This window comes from Crinia signifera, chromosome 5 (genome assembly GCF_055691185.1).
Source record: "Crinia signifera chromosome 5, ASM5569118v1, whole genome shotgun sequence".
NCBI classification, from domain to species: domain Eukaryota; kingdom Metazoa; phylum Chordata; class Amphibia; order Anura; family Myobatrachidae; genus Crinia; species Crinia signifera.
In genome coordinates, this window is record NC_139221.1 from 266,155,235 (window position 1) to 266,177,559 (window position 22,325).

Consider the following 22,325-nt stretch of genomic DNA (forward strand, 5'->3'; position numbering starts at 1 on the left):
ACTAATCGGGGCGGGGGAGCTCCGGCGTGCAATCACCGGAGAGGTGAGGGGAAGCGAAGGGAGGGAAGAGGAGAGTGGCCACTGGGGGGTGCCTGGACAGGTGACTGCGCCAGTGGTGCACAGCTGCAGCCACCGCTAGCTTCATAGGTGCCGATTCTGTGTGTGCTCAAGGACCCGAGCACCCACGGAATTTATAAGCACCCATGGGCCCGAGTCGCGCTGCTGGGCCGCCATATCAACTTGCTAATTTGGAGCTGCAGCACCCGCATCGCCAGACCTGCCGCCTGCCAAACAGTATGCCGGGAAGAGTGTATTCAGTCCGCTCTTTAGTGACCCGGCGGCTGCTGCATAAAAGATGCTGCCCAGCACCATTAACAGAGCTGACAGAAGCATCTTCTCGGCATTCCTGTGCATGGGGGTACGTACGTTTATCATAGAGAAACAGCTGCAGGTCCACAAGTTACGTGTAAAAATAATATGAATATTGGAGACAACTGTGCTGCGTATTGGTATTATTTTGTGGCCACGCCCCTTCCCCTTAAAGCCGGCACTTTGAAGAAAAATTTTTTTTTGCTGTGCCATCAATGGAGGGAAACCATCTGGTTCTCTCCCATCGATGGCAAAAGTATTCTACATCGACCATAAACCTTCAACAGCAGCCCATAGAGAGGCATCCAGGAGGAAAGGAACACCTCCCAAAAGGACTTCCTTGGTGATTGGCAGGTCGAACTACCAATAGGAATTCACAGCCTGTCATAGTGAAGCCAAAACAGTCTCACATGCTGCATCTGGCTTTACTACATAGGCGGATTTTACCTTGGGGGGGCTGTAGCCCATAGGTAAAAACCACCACTGATTATGAGATTCATCTGTCCTTGTACTTTTAGCCTAATATATGGATTTTCCTCATATAATGCCAATTTCAGCTTTATGTAAGTTAAGTCTGTAAGGATTTATTTTTAAATGCTTTTCTGCTACCTAAATAATAGAATACCTGAAGCGCTGTAGTGAGCTGAGATTCCCAGACTGCCCCTGTACCATTGGCTCCCAGAAGGAACCTGTACCAATAGTTCCTAGACTGACCCTGTACTACCAGTTCCCAGACTGACCCTGCACCACCGGTTCCCAGACTGACCCTGCACCATCGGTTCTCAGGCCCACCTTGTGCCATTGGTTCCCAGACAATCCTGCAGCATCGGATTCCAGAACTATCCTTGAACCATCAACTCTCATATGGACATTATTAATACCTACCAGTACCTGATCCACTAAACAGTGTAGGTGCAGAGGACTCTGAAAGAGGGGCGTGACCTGCCCAATGGCTGCAGCGAAATCAATATTTCCTTACTGGGATTCCTGGTCCACCAGTGGTGTTAGACTCCGCACTTTTGTCTACGCCAAATCTCTCCCTAGCTATGTCCTCAGTCTCCAGTGTTGATATATGCACCGTCATTACATCAAACCATCCAATTTCACATTCCCCAAATCCTTCACTGGCCCGCTGCTGCTGCTAAAGCCGGGTATCACCCAAGACCTGACAGTTGTATTCCTGGCATATCTACTATTGATTATTCTCATTACCTCCCTGTGCATTGTTGCACCAGCCTAATCACTAGCGGTGAACGGGTTCGGATTGCGGGAATCCGAATACACCCGGACACCCCCAATCCGAACCCAAACACTGTTCTGTGATTCCCACCCAGACTCGAAGCTCAAAATGCGGCAAAATGTCATCCCGCATCGGATCTTGCAAGATCCAGACTTAAGGCCCCCATACATGGACCTGATTTCCCCCTGCAGCTCCCCGGGAGGGGGACACACGATTAGGCACTTGATGTGCCAAGGTTTGCAAATGATAAATCGCATGGATTTATCATATGCAGTCACCGGGGAGCTGCAGGAGGAGGGAGCCGTGCGGGGGACGTCAGCGGGTGGGGGATGCCGGCTAATAGAGAGCCAGGCAGGGGTAGCAGGGGCAGGCTGCATAGGGAGCTTGAAAAAGACCTCACACTGGAGGTTGAAACTCATTGGTAGTGACTTTTTTAGGAGCAGCATTTCTTTTCTGGGTGAACTGACAGCTACCAGAGGGACCATTCACGGGGCCCCATTGAATTTACCATCTGGACCCCTGGAGCGTCAGCCAGCCTGAGATTAGTTATTGAGCTCATGTTTTTAGGTTTACAATTATTCAATAAAGGATCAATATATTTTATTTTTTGACGGAGTCTTGGCTTCATTTTCCAGAGAAAAGACCATCTGATACGCTTCTTTCAAGTTAAAAGAGAGTGAGTAATCTGAAAGGGGGAATCCCCGATTCTATTTAATATCTATACAGATTAAGAGGGTCGTTTGATCTCACTGTGATATGCTGCATTAACTTCTCAATAGTATCTACAACAGATGTCGACTCAGACATAAGCCCATAAACAGGGAAGTTACATCTTTCTTTATTTAGCGCTATTCTTTGGTGTAGGGCATCTTTACCCTTTTCTATTGTTTCCCAGTGGAGGTGTGGTGTCTCCTCCAAGCCCTCACCATTACCTGCTGCTAAATTGCGCAACAGGCACCCCACCTAAATCTCCCTTTTCTGCATAGGGAGCCGGGCAGGAGGAACTTGAAGGTGTTCCGGTGACAGCGCGGGAGCAGGGCAGGGAGAAGACGCTGGCTGCCTGGCAACGGCGGGAGCCGGGAGAAGCAGATAACTTGAAAAAAATAAAAAAATGCCCATACAGATGACTAGGAAGCCATTGATTGGCTGAGAACTCCCCCTGCTACCCCTCGCCGGCTCTCTATTAGCCGGCATCCCCATCCCCAATTTTCTTCTAGAAATTGATTGTAGGAATTTAATAGAGGGTGAACAACTGCACGTCAAACATCACGAGATACAATGTTGGATTCATATCCTTAGTAAATCCTGTATTTGATTTATTGACGTGCTTACTGCATACTCATATTTTCGCAGGCTTTCAATGATGTTGGCATGTAATTTAATTGCCATTACTAATTGAGGGGAAAGTGTCATATATATATATATATATATATATAAAAACCGACCTTTCTCCCATACGGTTTATGTTATGTTTATTAATTTATACGTGTATCCTACTGTCTGGAACACCTTTCCAGCTTTTTTAACGTATATCGAATAAAAGTTTTTATACATTAAAGAGTGCCCCAGAAAAAGAGCGTACTTTTCTTTCCCTCTTCCTTCTAAAAACATGGCATCACAAATCTCCAAGGAGAGTTCAAGTGAGTTGGTGTTTGCGATGCCTGACCTTCCCATCACTGTACGGAAAGAGGTGGCTCCTTCCACCATTTGCAGCATGCCCTCTGCATATGCTGGAAGGATCGCCAACGGTCCAGTTCCTGAATTTAAGATTGAAGCAAAAATGCCCAGTGTGTATGAGGCTTAAGTATCTCCAATATCTGCTATGGTCCCACTATTTCCAAATGCCAAGCAGCTTCCACAGTTTTCTGAAGATGTGGTTGGCCTACAGTCAGGGCTGGCAAAATAATTCTTACACTGATATCTCTGCGAGCCCCCACCCCCTATGCTGGAACATAAACTGGAAGCCCCCTGTGCCCATTACTGGATTGCTGCGGAGTAGGGAGGGAGGGTTAGATTGTGATGGAAAACTAGCCTGGGAAATTTCGGGAAGCAGCCCTATTTCTGCAGCCTGTGCTCTATCAAACTTCCATGCTCCCTCACCTTGCACTCTATCACACTGACGCTCTACCTCACCCCTTGGCCTACACTCTATAACATTGACTAAAACCCTCACCATGCGGCCTGAGCTTTATCACCCTCATATCGGCGGGACTGCTGTCCCCCTTGAACCCCCCTGTCTCCAGGCCTGCCTACAGTAGCCCTTGAGCTATTGTAACGCATATTCTTTTCTTTGGTTCCTCTTTGCTTGCTGCCAATGATACATGTACAGTACATGACCAGGAAACAGTGTGATAGCCTCATGCATATTCTTTTTGAGTGTGATCCATCAGATTTTTCTCTGGCTGCCCCCAATGATACATGCACAGTACATGACCAAGAAGCACTATGATAGTGTTATATATATTCTTTGGGGGTGTGATCCTCTGGATTCCCCTCTGGCTGTCCCCATTGATACAAGAACAGTACAAGACCAGGAAGAACTGTAATAGTGTTTTGAGTATTTTAATATTTATTAACAGTTTCTTATATAGTACAGCGCTTTACAACTGGTTTACAAAGGTTCCTGGTGGGCTGTGTGACATGGCAGTTTGGACAGGGGTCAGGGTGATGGAAAGTGTGAAAAAGAAAGATAGAGGATATGTGTGTACAGTGGGGATGCGATTGAACAGGAAAGGTATATGAAGTGTCTGGTTCTGGAATGTGATAAGCGTACCTGAAGAGGGGAGTTTTCAGGGAACGCTTTCAGGTTTGGAGACTGGAGGAGAGTATTGTGCGTGGGAGAGCTTTCCACAGAGTGGGTGCATCCCGACGAAAGTCCTGCAATCGGGAATGGGAGTGAGTAATTCATGTGGATGTATATAGTATCGGAGTGTGATCCTCCGGATTTTTCTCTGGCTGCCCCCGATGTTAAATGCACACTGCATGACTAAAAAGCAGTGTCATAGCGTCATGTATATTCTATCTGATTGTGATCTTCCAGATTCCTTTGTGGCTACCCATATTCTTTCTGTATTATTCTCTGGATTTCTTTATGGAACATCTCACACACTTGCGCATCCCATTGCTGAGAATGAGGCGCGCGCCCCATTCTGGCAGACAGGGCATGGTGCATAGCGCGCCCGCAGCTGCTCTGATGAGAGCGGCTCCATCTGTGGCTGCCCTTAATGATACATGCACTGCATTACAAAGCAGTTTGTTAGTGTTACTCAATCACTGTGCTTTTCTTTAACTGGACATTGGGCAGATTTTAACAGGCTTGCTAGGCTGCTTGTGTTCGGAGCCTAACAAGCAGGTTATCGCCACCCTGCCGAATGTACACCCCCCGCCGTACAAATCCCTGTGCAGGGCTGCGACCGGATGTGTACGGGTACACATCCATTCGCTAGCACCCGAAGAGAGGAGAAATCCTTTGATGGTTACCTATCATCAAAGGATTTCTCCTTCTCTGTCTGGTGCTCGCAGCTGACGTGTGACCCAGGGGTCACTCGGCGGCTGCTTGTAGTCCAGGCAAGATTATAATGCTAACATGGCATAACATTAATTTTCACATCACAAATTTAGGAAAAATATCAGCATTTTTTATGAAGACTGTGCTAAATAGGGAGCTTACAGCTGTAAATGGGACAATAATATTAATATAGGTTTACGTGTAATGGGAAATGGGATTTGCGAGCAGGTCATGCAAAATAATGGGCCTTATTTTGGTTCACTCTTTCTGACAAAATCCTTCTTAGATGGACAAAACCATGTGCACTGCAGGGGAGCATATGCAAAATGTGCAGAGAGAGTTAGATTTGGGTGGGGTTTTACTTCAAAGTGAGATCTATATTGAAGTGTAAAAATAAAGCAGCCAGTATTTTCCCTGCACAGAAACAAAATTACTCACCCAAATCTAATTCTCTCTGCACATGTTACATCTGCCCCCCTGCAGTGCATATGGTTTTGTCCATCTAAGAAGTATTTTGTCAGAAAGAGTGAACCAAAATAAGGCCCAATGAGAGATGCAGAAGCCAACAGATATTTTGACACAGTGATCTGACTCATTCAGTGACAGAATATGGAGAATGAAACAGACACAGTTATATGGATAAAACAGGGACATCGGTATCAAAAAGGTTTTCAAAATAGGCTATGGACTGCACCCAGGTGTCAAGCTGAGTGGGCCATCCACAGTGCCATGGCTTAGGGGGCACCTAAAACACTGAATTAATGACACAAACAAACTCGTATGTCATTCAGTGGTTTTATTTGCCTTGTGATTCTCCTCGCTGATATGGAAGAGAGCCATCCAGCAGTAACTGTTAATAACTCCCAGTGAGATTAGCTCCATCACTGAGCATCTGACTAATGAGACAAGCTGCCTCTTCCTTTTAGCAGATATGTCCTTTAGATTGATGACGCACAGAGGGCTGAGGTAGAGCAGGATGTACGACTGTGGTGCGAATATTGCATATTCTCACACTGCAAATACTGTACAACACAGGTACCAAAGATGCATTGCAGCAGCATTTCCACTTACAACTGAGTTGCTGCATCTGGGCTATAACAACAACAAGGAGCCTCATTCAATGTTCCATGCACAAGTGTCAATGCAACTGTGCTGAGTGTATGGAAGCAAATATGCATAAGAATCTTTCCAGGCATGCTTACTGCACCCAATATAGGGTGGGACATCATCATCGCCAATGTGGCTCATATGGTGGTCATTAAACTAAGTACATGTATTAGGAGTTCTGACACACTGGCAAAAATATGTATTTATAGTATATGGATACATGCATTTCATAAAGATATAGATGTATATTTCACCTGAATGTGGACTAGTACCTATAATGCCTCTAGCTGCACATTTGGTTTTATACCCATCATCATGATTAGTACCCACATGCACCAGACTAACCCTTGGTATGGTACAAAGGTTCAAAAGATGTATTTGCAAATTGGAGTTTTTATACTTCCAGCCACCTCTGCATTTCTTGCACTGAGCATTGCCCACATGAGAGAGTGGCACCTTATAGCGCAAGTTCATCTTTTTTAACACCCCCCACCCCAATGTGTAACATATTAAGAGACACCTCCCTGCAGAAGTTTTTTATTTTATGGCCCATAATATTGCCCTAGTCCATTTTCTGAACCATAGTAGTGCCCTGTTCAATATATTTCCCCCATCTTAGTTCCCTAATTTACTTGATGTCACATTATAGAGCTGCCAGTACACATTATGCCACACAGTTTCCCAAATTCGCATAATATCATACAGTGTCCTCAGTTCATATTATGCCACACTACACTGCCTGCTGGTCATACTATGCCACATTAGAGTGCCCTCCAGTTCACATTATGCCATGTCACCAGAGGTGTAGGGAGGGCGGAGTATATATATATCGGGTACTCTTTACTTAGAAGGGCGCCCACGATTTTGAATGCACTAAAAAATCGGGTGCGATCAACCGACGAGATGCCCGAGATTTCCCATAGGGAACAATGTTAAATGTCTCAATTGACCCAATTTTCCTGTTCAATGCCTCAATTGACCCGATTTTTCCATAGGAAACAATGTTAAATGGGCCACAGAGGCCAAATAGGCACCCTGAAGTGTATAATGGCCACCCAAATTGTTAACGCCACCCCACGATCAACGTCAACCCGATGCGTGGCGAGCGCAGCGAGCCCGCGAGGGGCGGCGGTACGCGTCCTACGACCTTTTCATACCCCCACTATCCACGTCGGCGTGGAGTTGAGAATAGAAAGTGTGGCGAGCGCAGCGAGCCACCGAGCCCGAAGCGTGGCGAGCGCAGCGAGCCCCGCGAGGGTACGCGGACAGCTGTGAAGCCCGCGAGGGGACGCGGATACCTGTGAAGGTATCCGCGTCCCCTCGCGGGGCTCGCTGCGCTCGCCACGCTTCGGGCTCGGTGGCTCGCTGCGCTCGCCACACTTTCTATTCTCAACTCCACGCCGACGTGGATAGTGGGGGTATGAAAAGGTCGTAGGACGCGTACCGCCGCCCCTCGCGGGCTCGCTGCGCTCGCCACGCTTCGGGTTGACGTTGATCGTGGGGTGGCGTTAACAATTCGGGTGGCCATTATTCACTTCAGGGTGCCTATTTGGCCTCTGTGGCCCATTTAACATTGTTTCCTATGGAAAAATTGGGTCAATTGAGGCATTGAACAGGAAAATCGGGTCAATTGAGACATTTAACATTGTTCCCTATGGGAAATCTCGGGCATCTCGTCGGTTGATCGCACCCGATTTTTTAGTGCATTCAATCCCCGAGATGCCCGAGATGGGCGCCCTTCTAAGTAAAGAGTACCATATATCGTACTATACAGGGACTCAATGGCATCACAATGTGGGTGCGTTGGGTGCGGCAATTAGCCACACTCACACCGCACCCCACCTCCGGCTGCTGCGTGGACTCGCCCCCCACCCCCTGCTGGCCAGGCTCCAGCAATCACCGCTGCCACCAATGAAAGCCCGGCTTGCTGCCCCGCACGCACCTGTCACTCACTGTGCAGGGGGCACAGGAAATACGCAGCGCCTGCGGGTGGACGTCATCACGTCTCTGGGGCCGGAACTCTGGAGCAGTGGTTGTATGGCAGAGACCCCGTGGAGGAGCCACCACCAGCAGGGTCTGCAGGGAGCACCAAAAACTCCAGACACTGCTGCCCCATGAGTGAGGCTCACTGCTGTGCCCGGGTCCCGTTACTGCTGCCCGCCCTGCGCTTGATGACATGTACCCTTGATGTAGAAGTCCCCCCTTTCACGGAGAGCAGTGGCAGCATCCTAATTCTGATCCTAATGGTGAGTTGCAACTCATTATAGGCTCCTGCAGACAGAGCATTTTAAGCTAATTAATGATGTTAATAAGCTTGGGGTTTGAAGGATTCGTGGGGCCCAGGGGAGGAGGGAGGGGGGGAGGGGGGAAGTGAATCTCTTTGGCTTCTGCTGCCGCCCTGCTGTGCTGTACAGTATATATCTTTATCTCTATATATATTTATTTACGTACAGCTGTCAGCATCTTATATAGCCCAGCAGGTTCCGTTACAGTGTCTTATATAGCGCAGCAGATTCCGTTACAGCGTCTTATATAGCGCAGCAGATTCCGTTACAGCGTCTTGTATAGCGCGGCAGATTCAGTTACAGCGTCTTATATAGCGCAGCAGATTCCGTAACAGCGTCTTATATAGCGTAGCAGATTCCGTTACAGGTGCTTATATAGCGCAGCAGATTCCGTTAGCCACGCCCCCAATTCATTACCGGGGGGGGCGAAATATGCCCTTGCTCCGGGCACCATGGCACCTAGCTACACCGCTGCATGTCACAGTAACCCCCTAAAAATATATACTACAGTTCATTTTATTCCATATTACAGTGTGCAGGTTCAGGGGCACATCTAGATATACTGTCGGCCTCAAGGCAAAATAATGTAAGGGCCCCTATGCAAAAATGTATATTGCACTGGCTCTGGGCCTCATAGCAGCTGCATTCACCTACAGTATATTAGCTATGCTCTTGCTAACTGGCATTTAAGCTCAGCGTTACAATCCCACCCCAAGTGCAGCATCAGATGCAGAAAAATGTAATTCAGCTGAAGAACAGAAAAGAGATTTAAAAAAAGCTTAGCCAAATATAACACCACTACAGAAGAAATTGGGGGAGTGGTGGACAATACACCCTCATAATAACAAGTGCTATCATGCCAATGCTTGCAGTGCCATGCTGGTACACACTCTAAACACTAAGAATACTATGGGGTGTATTCAATGCGGCTGGCGAGGGGGTTAAAAGGCGGGGATCAACGAAAACAAGAGATCCTCGCTGTTTAACCCCCGCGCCGACTGCTGACCATAATCAGTGTTCCTCTGACAGCGAGGAGTCCCCCAAAAAGCGAGGCTTGCGGCTAATGCAGGGAGCCCGCTGCATTTAGCCATGAGTCTTGCTGTTTTAGCGGCCCGTATACACCAAAAATGGAGAGAGGGGGAATCGGCGTATGCAGGGGGTCAGTTGAATACTGAGCCTTCTTGCTGTCATAGCTCGTCAGTAGCATTTAATGCTGCCCTAATAATTATAAAACATTATAATAAACTCTACAATTTAACACAGAGTATATATAAATAAGGTTTTTAGCACATTTAGTCAAAAATGCATGCTCATTAAATGGGCCACTAATATTTATTTAATACCAGTTATTTATATAGAACACTAGAGCACTTTATAGAGAATATTTGGCCATTCACATCAGTCCCTACCTCAGTGGAGATTACAATCTATGGGGTCGATTTAGACCTGATCGATCAGGTCTGAATTAGTCCATATGCCCATTGTTTGGGTTTGCGCATGCGCGATTATGTGCACGTGCAAACCCCGGGAGCAAACGGCTTTTTTTAATTATTAACAGTTTCTGATATAGCGCACACATATTCTGCAGCACTTTACAGAGAATATTTGAGCATTCACATCTGTCCCTGCCCCAGTGGAGCTTACAATCTACATTCCCTACCACATGTACACGCACACAGACATTCTAGGGTTAATTTGTTGTGAGCCAATTAACCTACAAGTATATTTTTGGATTGTGGGAGGAAACTGAAGTACCCGGAGGAAACCCACGCAAGTATGGGGAGAATATACAAACTCCGCACAGTTAAGGCCATGGTGGGGATCGAAACCATGACCTCAGCGGTGTGAGGCAGTAATTCTAACCATTACACCATCCGTACTGACCCTGTACTGGCTTTGGCGAGTTTCACGCTTGCCAAGCCGTTCGCTCCAGGAAGGGCTGCGAGTGCATGGAAATAGATGCCCAGCATTTTATGGCCATTTCCATAAAAATGCTGGGTGTCCCCCCCGCAGAAGCAGGTGTGGTGATGCCTGCTGGGGGCGGGTGGCTGATGTCACATGCAGATATATCACAGTGAAATAGTAAAGAAAAATAGACTTGGAAGTGAGTGAAGTGCTAGCCAAAAAATTTGCCATAAAAATGCAATAATGGAAAAAAAATGTGTGGACCCTCCTTGTCCAAACCATAACCAGCCCCAGACATACGTCTGATGCTCCCCTGGCCTAGCTGATCTTGCTGCCGTAGTGGCAGTGAGGGTTCAGTGGTTATCAGCAGGACATGACTGGCCACGTTTTGTTGAAGCTATGGAAGCCGTGGGTATGCCACTGTTTGCCACAGAGTACATTCAGTGGTCAAATGAGATAGCCACCGGTTTACCCCTTAGCAGACTCTCGTACGCAGAAGCTATGTTGCGGAGTATTTCTCCATAGGAATGAGGTATATGGCTATATATGACCGTGGTTTGTCCTACACATTTTGGAAGACACTGCAGTCTTTTTCAAGGATGCCCTATTACTTCAATAAAGCATTTTACATGTCATAATAAATGGTAATGGTAAAAGGTTAGGACTAATTGATTGCATAATATAACTGCCCCATACAGACTCATATTCCCTTCACATCACACATGGATGAGCACTTTGTGAAACTCCTTTAAATTTGCAAATGTTCAGTGTAATGAAATTGGCATTCCGTCGGTCAGAAATGTCACATGCGCAACTACGCCACCTGGTGATAGCAGCCAGTGCTCATGAGTCTATGTAAAGAGTGCTCCTATTCAGATGCATCCGTAGCACCTTTCGCCAAACATGAAACGCTCCAGTGTCTCAGACACAAGAGCCTCCCAATGTGGATTAGTGTTCAAAGTATTCAGTCCACCCCACCCACCTGCCTTCCTTCCCCCTTCCCTGGGAGACTTTTCATAGAGAAGGAGGTTGGCATGAATGCAATGGAAGAGGCTGCTGCAGCATTCAATCTATCTGGATGGCGGAAGGCGCTATACAGACACCATGGGTAATGCGTACTGTAGTACTAAACATTACACAGCATGCTCTGTGGTTCCTGAGCATGGAGACGCACAAAAAGGGTTTTATGAAAACAGGTTTTTTTGTGTTTGCCTAGATGATTATGAGGGCGATTCCATCTGTAAGTGGAATGATATTCGTAACATTAACTGATAACGAGTGCATATACTGTAATCAAATCCTAAATGCGGAAAGGTTCAGATACCAATATATGGTTGATGCCTAGTGCAAAAGAGTGGCCAACAGGTGAAACTGGATTAAAATGAATTGCTGACCTAGCAAACATGTCTGAATCAGCCCCTTTGTCTCTTGCAGACCCAGAAAGCCATGAACAAGGATAACATTGCTAAAATGTTTTGTGAGGAGTTGTCCAACAGAGAACCCCAACAGATGTTTTTTTTTACTAAGATGGGAGTTCTATTTAAGATGGGATGTTGCCCATAGCAACTAATCAGAATCTACTTTATTTAGCACCTTCTAGTAGATAAAAAACAGAATCTGGTTGCCCATAGCAACATCCTATCTTAAATAGAACTCCCATCTTAATAAATAAAACCCAGAGAGTCTGTCCAATGTCTGTGTTCTTTTCCCATATACATATTTTCCTTTTATTGACCAGTCTCAGATATAGCTTTTTCTTTGCCACTCCCAGAGTCGCCACTTCATTGTAGATGTTGACACTGGCATTTTGCAGGGACCATTTAATGAAGTTGCCAGTTGAGGACCTGTGAGGCATCTATTTCTCAAACTAGAGACTTTAATTCTGACTTTTCATTGCCGAGAATGGGGCGCATGGGCGTCTCGACAGATGGATAACGCAGGGTGGCGAACGGCGGTAGTCGCGATGGGAGCTGCTCAGATGAGGGCCCCATCTGTGCATCTATGTAGATATTCCTTTAAAAGCCAGATGTTTGCCGCTAGTATAGTCATTCATGTGTATTTCTGATTAATTTAATGTTATCTTCTTTGAAAAAAACAGTGCTTTTCTTTAAAAAATAAGGACATTTCTACGTGACCCCAAACTTTTGAATGGTAGTGTATATCCACTAGCAATTATTCAATGATCTTCTGCATAAAAAAATCATATTCTTGTAATATGCAGTGGATAGCCACTATCAACAATCTACTTCAGAAATAACCCCATCATATCTAAAGTCATTTTTTCTTACATTTAAGAATTTGTTAGTCCAGAAACAAGGAATAGTAAACTTGTCTTATTACACGTGTAATCTGATGGACTGCACATATCCATAAGGTGACCTGCACTAAATAAAACAAAAATAAAAAATTGTAATGTTTATTTTTTAATTAACAAAAGATGAATATAATATTTTGATGTTCCAGCTTTGTCTTTTTCAGTTACAAGATCCCTATAGTGAAAAATATGAGCATTCCTAATTAGTAAAAGTTTCTTTGAGAATGTTTATAAAATGTGTAATTATCACTTGTTTCCAGAATACCGTTACATTGGATTAATTTCTCTTACATGTGAATGATGACCATTTTTAAATATAGTCAATACATTTCTTTAACCTTGCAATAATATTAATTTTAAAACTTCTGGAGGACAAGAAATTGATTTGAACAACATTCTAAAAAAATTATATTCCTGCAAAGAATATCTCAATTATCTCACATCAAGTAAAAAAATAAATAGAGGACTCTACTTGTTGAAAATGAATAACAATTCTAAAACAACTTTTATTGACATGTGCATGTCACCATGCTCCCAACCTACTCCAGAGTTTAACAAATAAAAGACTAAAAAAAATATAAGGGGGTATTCAATTAAGTCAACTTTTTTGACTAGCTGAACAAAATGGACTTTACTTTTCAATTACAGTTTTTTTTTACTTTTTGTTTTTAAATATCAAAACAACTGTCAAACGGATGCAACAAAAACGCATGGAAATATATACTTTACAGTAACTGAATAGGTCAAATGTAAACTCGATCTAAAAATGACAAAAAAGTGACAATTGAATACCCCCATAGAGTTCTTAAATGTGAATGGATAAAATAAACAATCCAAATGTGATGCTCTTGTTTGGCGACAATACAAACCATTAAATACCAGGGACTACAGTCACAAACTCATATATAAAATGAACCAAATTTTTTTTTCTGTATAGCAGTTTTATTGAGAATGAAAAAGTAAAAATGATGTACATGTCATACATTTGTTACAGTAAAAATAACAATAAAATACACCATCTTGACAATATAGCGAGTGTTTGTAATTATTGTAATTTTTACAAACTTTTGGGAAGGGTAAAGATGAATTAAAATAAACAGGGAGTTATAAAGGGGAGGGGGTGGAGGGGGGAGGGGGACCCATACGTAAAACATTAATGATAATAATAAAGACAATAGGGGTAGTTTACCATTATAGCATATGCATTATATCCAACAGTTTTTTAGATAGACTTTTTATAAGTAACCAGTTGCTGTTTTCAAATATTTTCATAACAGATCTAGAGGTTTCCTCTTGTAAATATGCTAAGTATTGTTCCCACTTATGGTCAAAAAATGTTCACCCCCTTTTCAATATCATAGCATGCAGTACGTCCATCGTAGTGTAGATATATCATTAATTCATTTTTAAGCATTTCAATAGATGGAGTCACTTTCTCTAGCCATTGTCTCAGTACCAATGATCTGGCCAAGGTAGTGGGTGTAGTTAAGAAGGACAGTGACTTGACATGAATCATGTCCGGAAGCCATGTCGTGAAGTCGGCCAATAACAATGGTTTCCATGAAAAACGAAGTTTGGTCTTTGTAATGGTTTGTATCAAATTATGGACCTTGTTCCAGAAGCGTTAATCTTGGATCAATGCCATATATTATGCATAAAGGTAGCCGAGGATACAGGGCATTTAGGGCAGGCAGAAGAAGCAGAACTATGAAGGTGACTCCACTGAGCTTGATAAATATAAGCTCTGTTAAGAAATTGAATGTAAATTTCTTGTAATTTAACCAACTTCAGCCATTTCAGCACATTAGGAAGTTGTTTAAAAATGTTGTCGGATCTGAATCTGAGAAGTCATATTGCCATGATGACCACAACCTACTCCAGAGTTTATCTGTGTTTGAAGGTAAGAGGTCAGAATAAATGTAGCGGATTTTAAACTTAAGGGCCCTACATACGCAGAGATTTGTGCCAGAGATTCAGAGGAGGCTCCTGCTATAGGGCTGCAGCCCCTCCAGTCAAAATCCCAACAATAGAGACACAGAGACACAGACAGCACCAGAGCTGGCTGTGTCTCTGACATGCTGGTAACCTCCTCTCACCAGGCTCCATGAAGCAGCAGTGCAGACACAGCAACAGCCCAACCCTGTGGGGAGGAGTTCAGTATGTAGTAGATTCCTACTATTACATACACAGAGCCTCAGAGCTGTAAACTACTCCCCTTCTTTAGATGTCAGTACATGGAGCGATGACAGCAATAGTTTTCCAGCAGGAAGCCATTCTGTGCAAATCTCCAGAGCTACAGTGCTTCTATGGGCTGCTGTCTGTGCAGCCCAGCAGAAGCAAATCCTCTGCAGTGAGCATGCTCAGATTTCAGTGAGTCAGTGTGATGCAGCTGAAGGAAGGTATGCATTGACCTCATCTAGTAGATCCACACACACTGCTGCCAGGAGGAGGGTGCATCTGCTGGAGCCGAGGTGGAGAACTGGCTGCTGGGGAGAAAGGTGAAGCTCTCCCCCTCCCTCCGGGTGGATCCTTCATGCTGCGCTGTCCCCAGCTCCCTAGCCACTGTGTGCCCTCCTGCAGGCTCCCAGAGGGTGCCAAGCTGCCCCGGGGGAACCCGCCGGTTCTCCCATATGCGTATACAGCGGTGTCACGGTGTTGCAACAGAAATCATTATACAGTGTGTTATAAATTAAAATCCCACCCAGGCCCAGCTAAAGCAGTGAGAAGCCACATTACCTTAAAGATTAGTACAGACATGGGTAGTGCAGCTGGGGAAGATTGCACATGGCAGTGTTGTTGTTTTGTGTCAGAATTTCACACAAATCTAATTTGTTATTTAGAGGCACACATGTCTTTTGTCTGTTGTAGTAAGCACATGTTGGCAGACGGGACCAGCGACCAGAGGGAGCACAGCTACGCCCCCATGATGATACAGCCAGGAAGCACCCAATCAAATGTCAGTGCAGCATTATCCTGACGCCTCCATCCACAGACTCTGCCGGCACTGGATGGTAAGCTGATGGAGCCGGTAGTTTTGCCACTAGCAAGGGCAGTGCCGGGGCTTCCTAGAGACAGGAGGCAACTGGGCACCGGGCGAGGTTGTAGCAGAGACCGGCCGTGGATGGAGCCTGCAGCTTCTCATGCAGGCGATGTTCTGAGTGCTCTGAATTAACCAGCGGGGCTGTTATTAATCGCGGGGCTGCGGGGATGCGCTTTTGAATTGCTGTGTGTGCTACACACACAGCAATTCTCTGCCATTTTCTGAGCGATTAATTTAAAATATGTAAAATCGCTCAGAAAATGGCTTCCTATTGCCCTGTGTGTGGGGCCCTTTAGTCGTGTCTGCTAACTGGAACAAAGAATTTAAGGCTGAAGGGGTAATATGGTGTAAAAGTCCATCCTAGACTTTGCTATGTAGATAATGTTGGACAAAAAAGTGAGAATTGGGTATACTGACTTTATCTTTCAATTGTTGGAATGAGTACAGATTGCCCTCAGGGTCTCCAACTTGTCGTATGGAGGATAGCCCTTTTTTGTTTCCAGCAGAGGTTAAATGAAATGGATAAGGATGAGGGAAAATCAGGGTTACCCCATAATGGGATGAATTTGGTCACACCTGGATTTAAACTAAATCGTTTGGGAATGACAGACCATGCCATACAGTATATACCCCTTTAAAAAATACATTTTTGGTGAATCCCTCGGCAGTTGGTAGGAGAGCTGCCAGTGCATATGGGGCAAATAGGGCTTCTTCAAGAGTTTTATTAGTAAATTGAGAGAGGCCCAAGCACCAATCTGATATATACCGAAATACTGCCACACAGAAAGAAGTAAAAATGTCAGGTAAACCTAGACCTCCTTTTGATTTTGGTTGGCAGAGTTTTTGAATACTGGATTTCTTAGTCCTCCAAATAAATCGACAAAAAGTGACATACATTTCTCTGAGGCCGATTTGGGTATGAAAAAAAGGAATCATTTGTAATGGGTATGCTAAATTTGGAAAAAGGATGCTTTTAATCACAATAACTCTTCCAAGCAAAGACAGTGAAAGATTTATCCACTGAAGGATGTTCTGCTCAGTTTTGGTTATTAAAGGTGGAAAATTTGCTTCATAGATTTTAGAGATTTGTGGGGTAATATAGATACCTAAATAGAGATACTGTAGTAGGGAATGTATTCACTAAAGGTGAGCAAAAAGGGGCAAGATCCGGTTTGGTTAAAGGTAGAACTTCAGATTTAGAAGTATTAATTTTGTACCCAGCAAATGTGCTGAAAGCGGAAATCAGTTGTAAAATGTGTGGAATTGAAGTGCCAGGGTGTGAAATGAACAATAATAAATCATCCGCAAGTAAAGAGAGTTTTAACTCTATAGGGCCTACGTGTCTACTGACAAATTGCTTGTGATTACGCAGAGCTATGGCTAAGGGTTCCAATACTAAGGCCAAAAGTAAAGGTGAGAGAGGACATCCCTGTCGGGTTCCTCTTTGTATTGATATAGGGGAGGAAAGGTAATTGTTGGTAGCTATCATAGACACGGAAGTGGTATTAAGGGTACGAATGAGATTTACAAATTCGGGCGGAATCCAAATCTGGTGAGTGTTTCATATAAATGATCCCAGATCACAAGGTCGAAGGCCTTTTCAGCATCCAGTGAAATAAGGACTTGCAAAGTGTCTTCGTGGATATTATCTAGATGCTGCAAAAGACCCTACGTATGTTAGACACTGCATTACTTCCCCAAATAAAGCCAGTTTGGTCCTCGTGTACTATAGATGGCAATGAACCAGATTTGATTGAAGTGTAAATTCCTTAACGTTATAGCTGCAGTAGATAATTATTTGGAGAAACACCAAAAGTTGGAAGGTACACAAACTCAGTGTTGATTAAAGAATTATCTCCCTATAGATTGTAAGCTTGCGAGCAGGGCCCTCCTACCTTTTGGACTATCTGTAAATACCCAGTTTGTTATATCACTGCCTCCGATTGTAAAGCGCAAATGAATATGCTGTGCTATATAAGAAGCTAAATAAATAAGAAGAGTACAGTAGTAGTAATATACTATAGTAGAAGATCGTTTTCCAATTTCTACTGCTCACCGTAAATTAAATTGGCACTGAATGGTTTTCCCACTTTTTCATTCACTTCTACCATGTGGCATTTTCTAGAAAAGTGGTACAACCTTTCTGCAACAACAGAGAAATGGCATTTCGCGGATGTGCACATTATGCTGCTTTCAGACCGCAAAACTGGCGGTGACCAGGTATTTTAAAATGTTACAAATGCTGTGTTTTTAGCAGCTCCTTTGATTTCTTTGCGCACAGGGTACATATGAAGGTTCTGTCAGTTGAAGCCTTGACACTGACAGCTCATGTCTCACCATTCCACTTTCCATGAGATTAGTTGATTTGTTTTAAAATAGGATAATCCCTTGATAGATGAATCACTTCCACAGGGAGAGTCTTAAATTATACACTATGCGTAAACTCCCTCAGGTATATTGTCTACTGCACTGTGAACAGAAACATTTCATCATATTGCCTGTGATGCAATAAGTAGGAAGGATTTCAGGCACTTCCTCTTTCATGGCTCAAGGGTTTTAAATTTTATGCTACAGAGAATAAATGCAGATGTTAATTCATACTTGCCGACTTCTTCAAACTCCTCTCTGGGAGAAGCCCAGAGAGGAGTGAGAGGGGGGCGGGAAGAGGCTACGTTTTGGGGGCGGGGCGAGGCTGATGTCACGAAGCCCCGCCCCCATGACTGACAGCTTCAACAATTTGCAGGTCCGTGGATGGTGGGAGGGGCTAAAATGAGGCGAAATGATGCAAATTGCGTAATTTTAGCCCCTTCCCCTCCCTGCGGACCCGTGAAATTTGGTGGTTTACACCACGGGGAAGGGGGGAACCAGGGATGTGGGAAAAATGCGGGAGACTTGCCCCCCTTCCCGGGGGGCCGAGAGGGGGACCTGATTTGCAGGACCCTCCTGGCCATTCCGGGAGGGTAGGCAAGTAGGTGTTAATTGCAGCCATTTTTTTAAGTACATGTGGTGCTTTCTAGAAATTGAAGTTTTCAATTGATTATTTTATCACATGTAACATGCATAGAGATCATGACTCACATTGTTCTAGTGATCCTGAGTGTCTGTACCTGGATTTCTTCTCAAAACTTCAGTCTATTCTTAACACTGCGCCTGTCTTTTTTACTTCTAAAGCTGCTTTTTTTCCCTGCGTTTCCCACATGCTGCAAAATGCTTCACTGGCTACCCATGAATCCAGTGGCATCACTATGCAGAAGGCATGATTGCTGAGCATGTTTAAGGGATGTGAATGTTCAAATATTCTCTGTAAAGCGCTGTGTAATATGTATGCGCTATATAAGAAACTGTTAATAAATAAATAAGGGTCATCTGTATACAGCTATGGCCAAATGTCTGCAGTTCTGTATGTTAAATCAAATTCATTATATAATCGTACATTTTTGCCTGGAATTACCACAAGGTGTCATTAGCAGTGGCGCAGCTACATATGTGGCAGACACTGCGAAGGCTTGGGGGAGCGGCTCCAGTGGGGTCTGTGGTGGACGCCGCTGGCTGAACTGGTAGGCGTCCCAGGCAGCAGTGAGCGCTGAGCTGGTCCCACCCTGAACATATCTAATGAGCGGGGACCCAGTGCAGTGCATATTGAATGAGCGGGTCCCTGCTCCATGCATATGTAATGACCGAGACCCTTAAGTGAGCGGGACCAGTTCAGTGCTCACTGCTGCCTAGGTCGCCTGTCAGCTCAGCCAGTGGCGCCCGTAGTCCATCACCTCACCCCTTCTGTCTCTCTTTTCTCCCACCTCAGATTCCTCCGCTATTGGTTCTTGCACAGTGTGACGTTATTACGTCACGTCATCCCGTACAATTTACTTTATTGTACAGGCTGTCCATGGCTACTCTTCATACATAAATACATACATACACATAATGTGCCCAGTAATAGCAGTTAGGTAACTGAATATTTTGGTGACAGTGTGCTAAAAGCATTGCCACATATCAGTACCAATTCACATTACACCACAAAATGCCAAGTACAGCCCCTTAGATACACGGTGCCAGAATTACGCACACTGTAATGGCCATTATACATTGTTACACAACGTAATGCCCATTAAATATTATACAACACACCGTAATGCACATTATATATTAAGCCACACACCATAATGCCCATTACATATTACACTGAACATCGTAATGCCCATTACCTATTACATAGTTACATAGTTACATAGTAGGTAAGGCTGAAAAAAGACTTGCGTCCATCTAGTTCAACCTGGTATAGATATCCATTGCTGATTTGGTAGGTTCTGGTATTTTACAGACAAATTATATTTCTTATTTGTACCCATGGATGTTTTTCTCCAGTAAATGTTTGTCCAACTTTGCCTTGAACGCATTTAATGAGCCAGCCGTTACCACCTCTCTGGGAAGAGAGTTCCAGAGTTTGACTGTTCTGACCGTAAAGAAATTCTTTCTACTAGCTGAATGAAATCTTTTTTCTTCTAATCTATACTCATGCCCTTGCGTCCTAGATTCCTTTCTAGTAGAAAATAGGGTGTGTGACAGTTCCTTATATTGGCCCTTGATATACTTGTACATGTTGAGCATGTCCCCCCTTAAACGTCTCTTTTCTAATGTAAATAGTCCCAAATTGCTTAATCTCTCCGCGTAGCTTAAATTCTCCATTCCCCTAATAAGCTTTGTTGCTCGCCTTTGGACTTTTTCTAATTCTATGATGTCCTTTTTATAGTGTGGGGCCCAGAACTGTACTCCGTACTCTAGGTGAGGTCTCACCAATGCTTTATATAGTGGCATAATTACCCTTGAGTCCCTAGTTTCCATTCCCCTCTTAATACATGCCAGAATTTTGTTGGCCTTTTTTGTAGCTACATTACAATGGGCACTACATCCTAGATTGCTGTCTATTTGGACTCCTAGATCCTTTTCAAGTATGGAATTACCCAGTTCCTCTCCGCTAAGGTTGTAACTTGCACACTGGTTGTGTCTCCCAAGGTGCATAACCTTACATTTATCTACATTGAACCTCATCTTCCATTTTTTTGCCCACTCATCTAGAATTGCAAGATCATTTTGAAGCATAGTGACATCTTCTGGTGATTTGATGACTTTGCTAAGTTTTGTATCGTCCGCAAAGATGGATACATTGCTGAGTAACCCTATCCCAATATCGTTAATAAAAATGTTAAACAAAATGGGCCCCAAAACCGAACCCTGGGGCACTCCACTTAGTACCGGTATCATATCTGATACGGCACCATTCACAACCACTCTTTGTTCTCTATTACATAGCCAATTCCCTACCCATCTGCAGATATTTTCACCCAATCCTAGGTTCTCCATTTTATTAATCAATCTCTTGTGTGGGACAGTATCAAATGCTTTAGCGAAATCTAGGAAAATCACATCTACAGCATTTCCATTATCGAGGTTTTTGCTAACCTCTTCATAGAACCCTAGTACATTAGTTTGGCATGAACGATTTTTCACGAACCCATGTTGGTTAGTACTGAGTAGACGGTGATGATCTAAATATTCCTGGATACCATCCCTTAAAAATCCTTCAAATAGTTTACCCACAATTGATGTTAAACTAACGGGTCTGTAATTAGCGGGATCTTCCTTTTTTGAATATTGGCACTACCTCTGCTATTCTCCAATCTTTTGGTACTATACCTGACGATAGTGACTTGCTAAAGATATAATGTAGGGGGGTAGCTAGTTCATCCCTTAATTCCATTAATACCCTCGGATGAATCCCATCTGGCCCTTGTGAAGATACGGGGTTCTTCAATCACTCAGACACCGAGCGGATGAAACCAAAATATGGTTTATTTTTATCACAGCACACACATGTAGATGAAGACAGGAAAAAGAGGCAAATGTAGCATAAAAACATCCGGGTAGCAAAGTCCTTGTAGCATCACAGTCCAAAGCACAAAACTATCACTTATTCCACACAGCAGTGATAGCAGATAAGTCCACACGATACCTAGACAGAGCATAACCTCTTAGTCCAGGACAGTCCATCAATTCTCCCCTGGCTTGTGTGCCAGTCATTTTAAAAACTTCTAAATTCCCACGCGTCTCCATACCATCAGTGGGCTTGCACTCAATCTCTATTGGTGGATTCAAGTCAGGTTTATCCCCCCTCCCAGGTACTGCTGCTGCCCCCCCCTGCTGGGTCAGGCCCCAGAAAGTCTGGAAGGGGCCAGAGATATGCAGAGCAGTGTCAACACAAGATACAAAACACAGTCTGATTACATTATGTCCTGATTACCCCCTGTGAACATTTCCTGTTGATAGCAGGGGAATTGGATCACCCCCTGTGAAGACTGTCCCTCAGCTACCACCCTCCTGTGATAGCAGGAACAAAAGTATGGTAATTGGACATAACCTTTTGGTGAATTCTTTCCTGGGTATTTCCTGTCAGACCATATTTGGGCAAGAGTGATCTGATCTGGAAATACACACAGATTTGGGGGATAGAAACATCTATGGAGAATAAGAGGGTACAGACGGACTAAAATAGTACATTA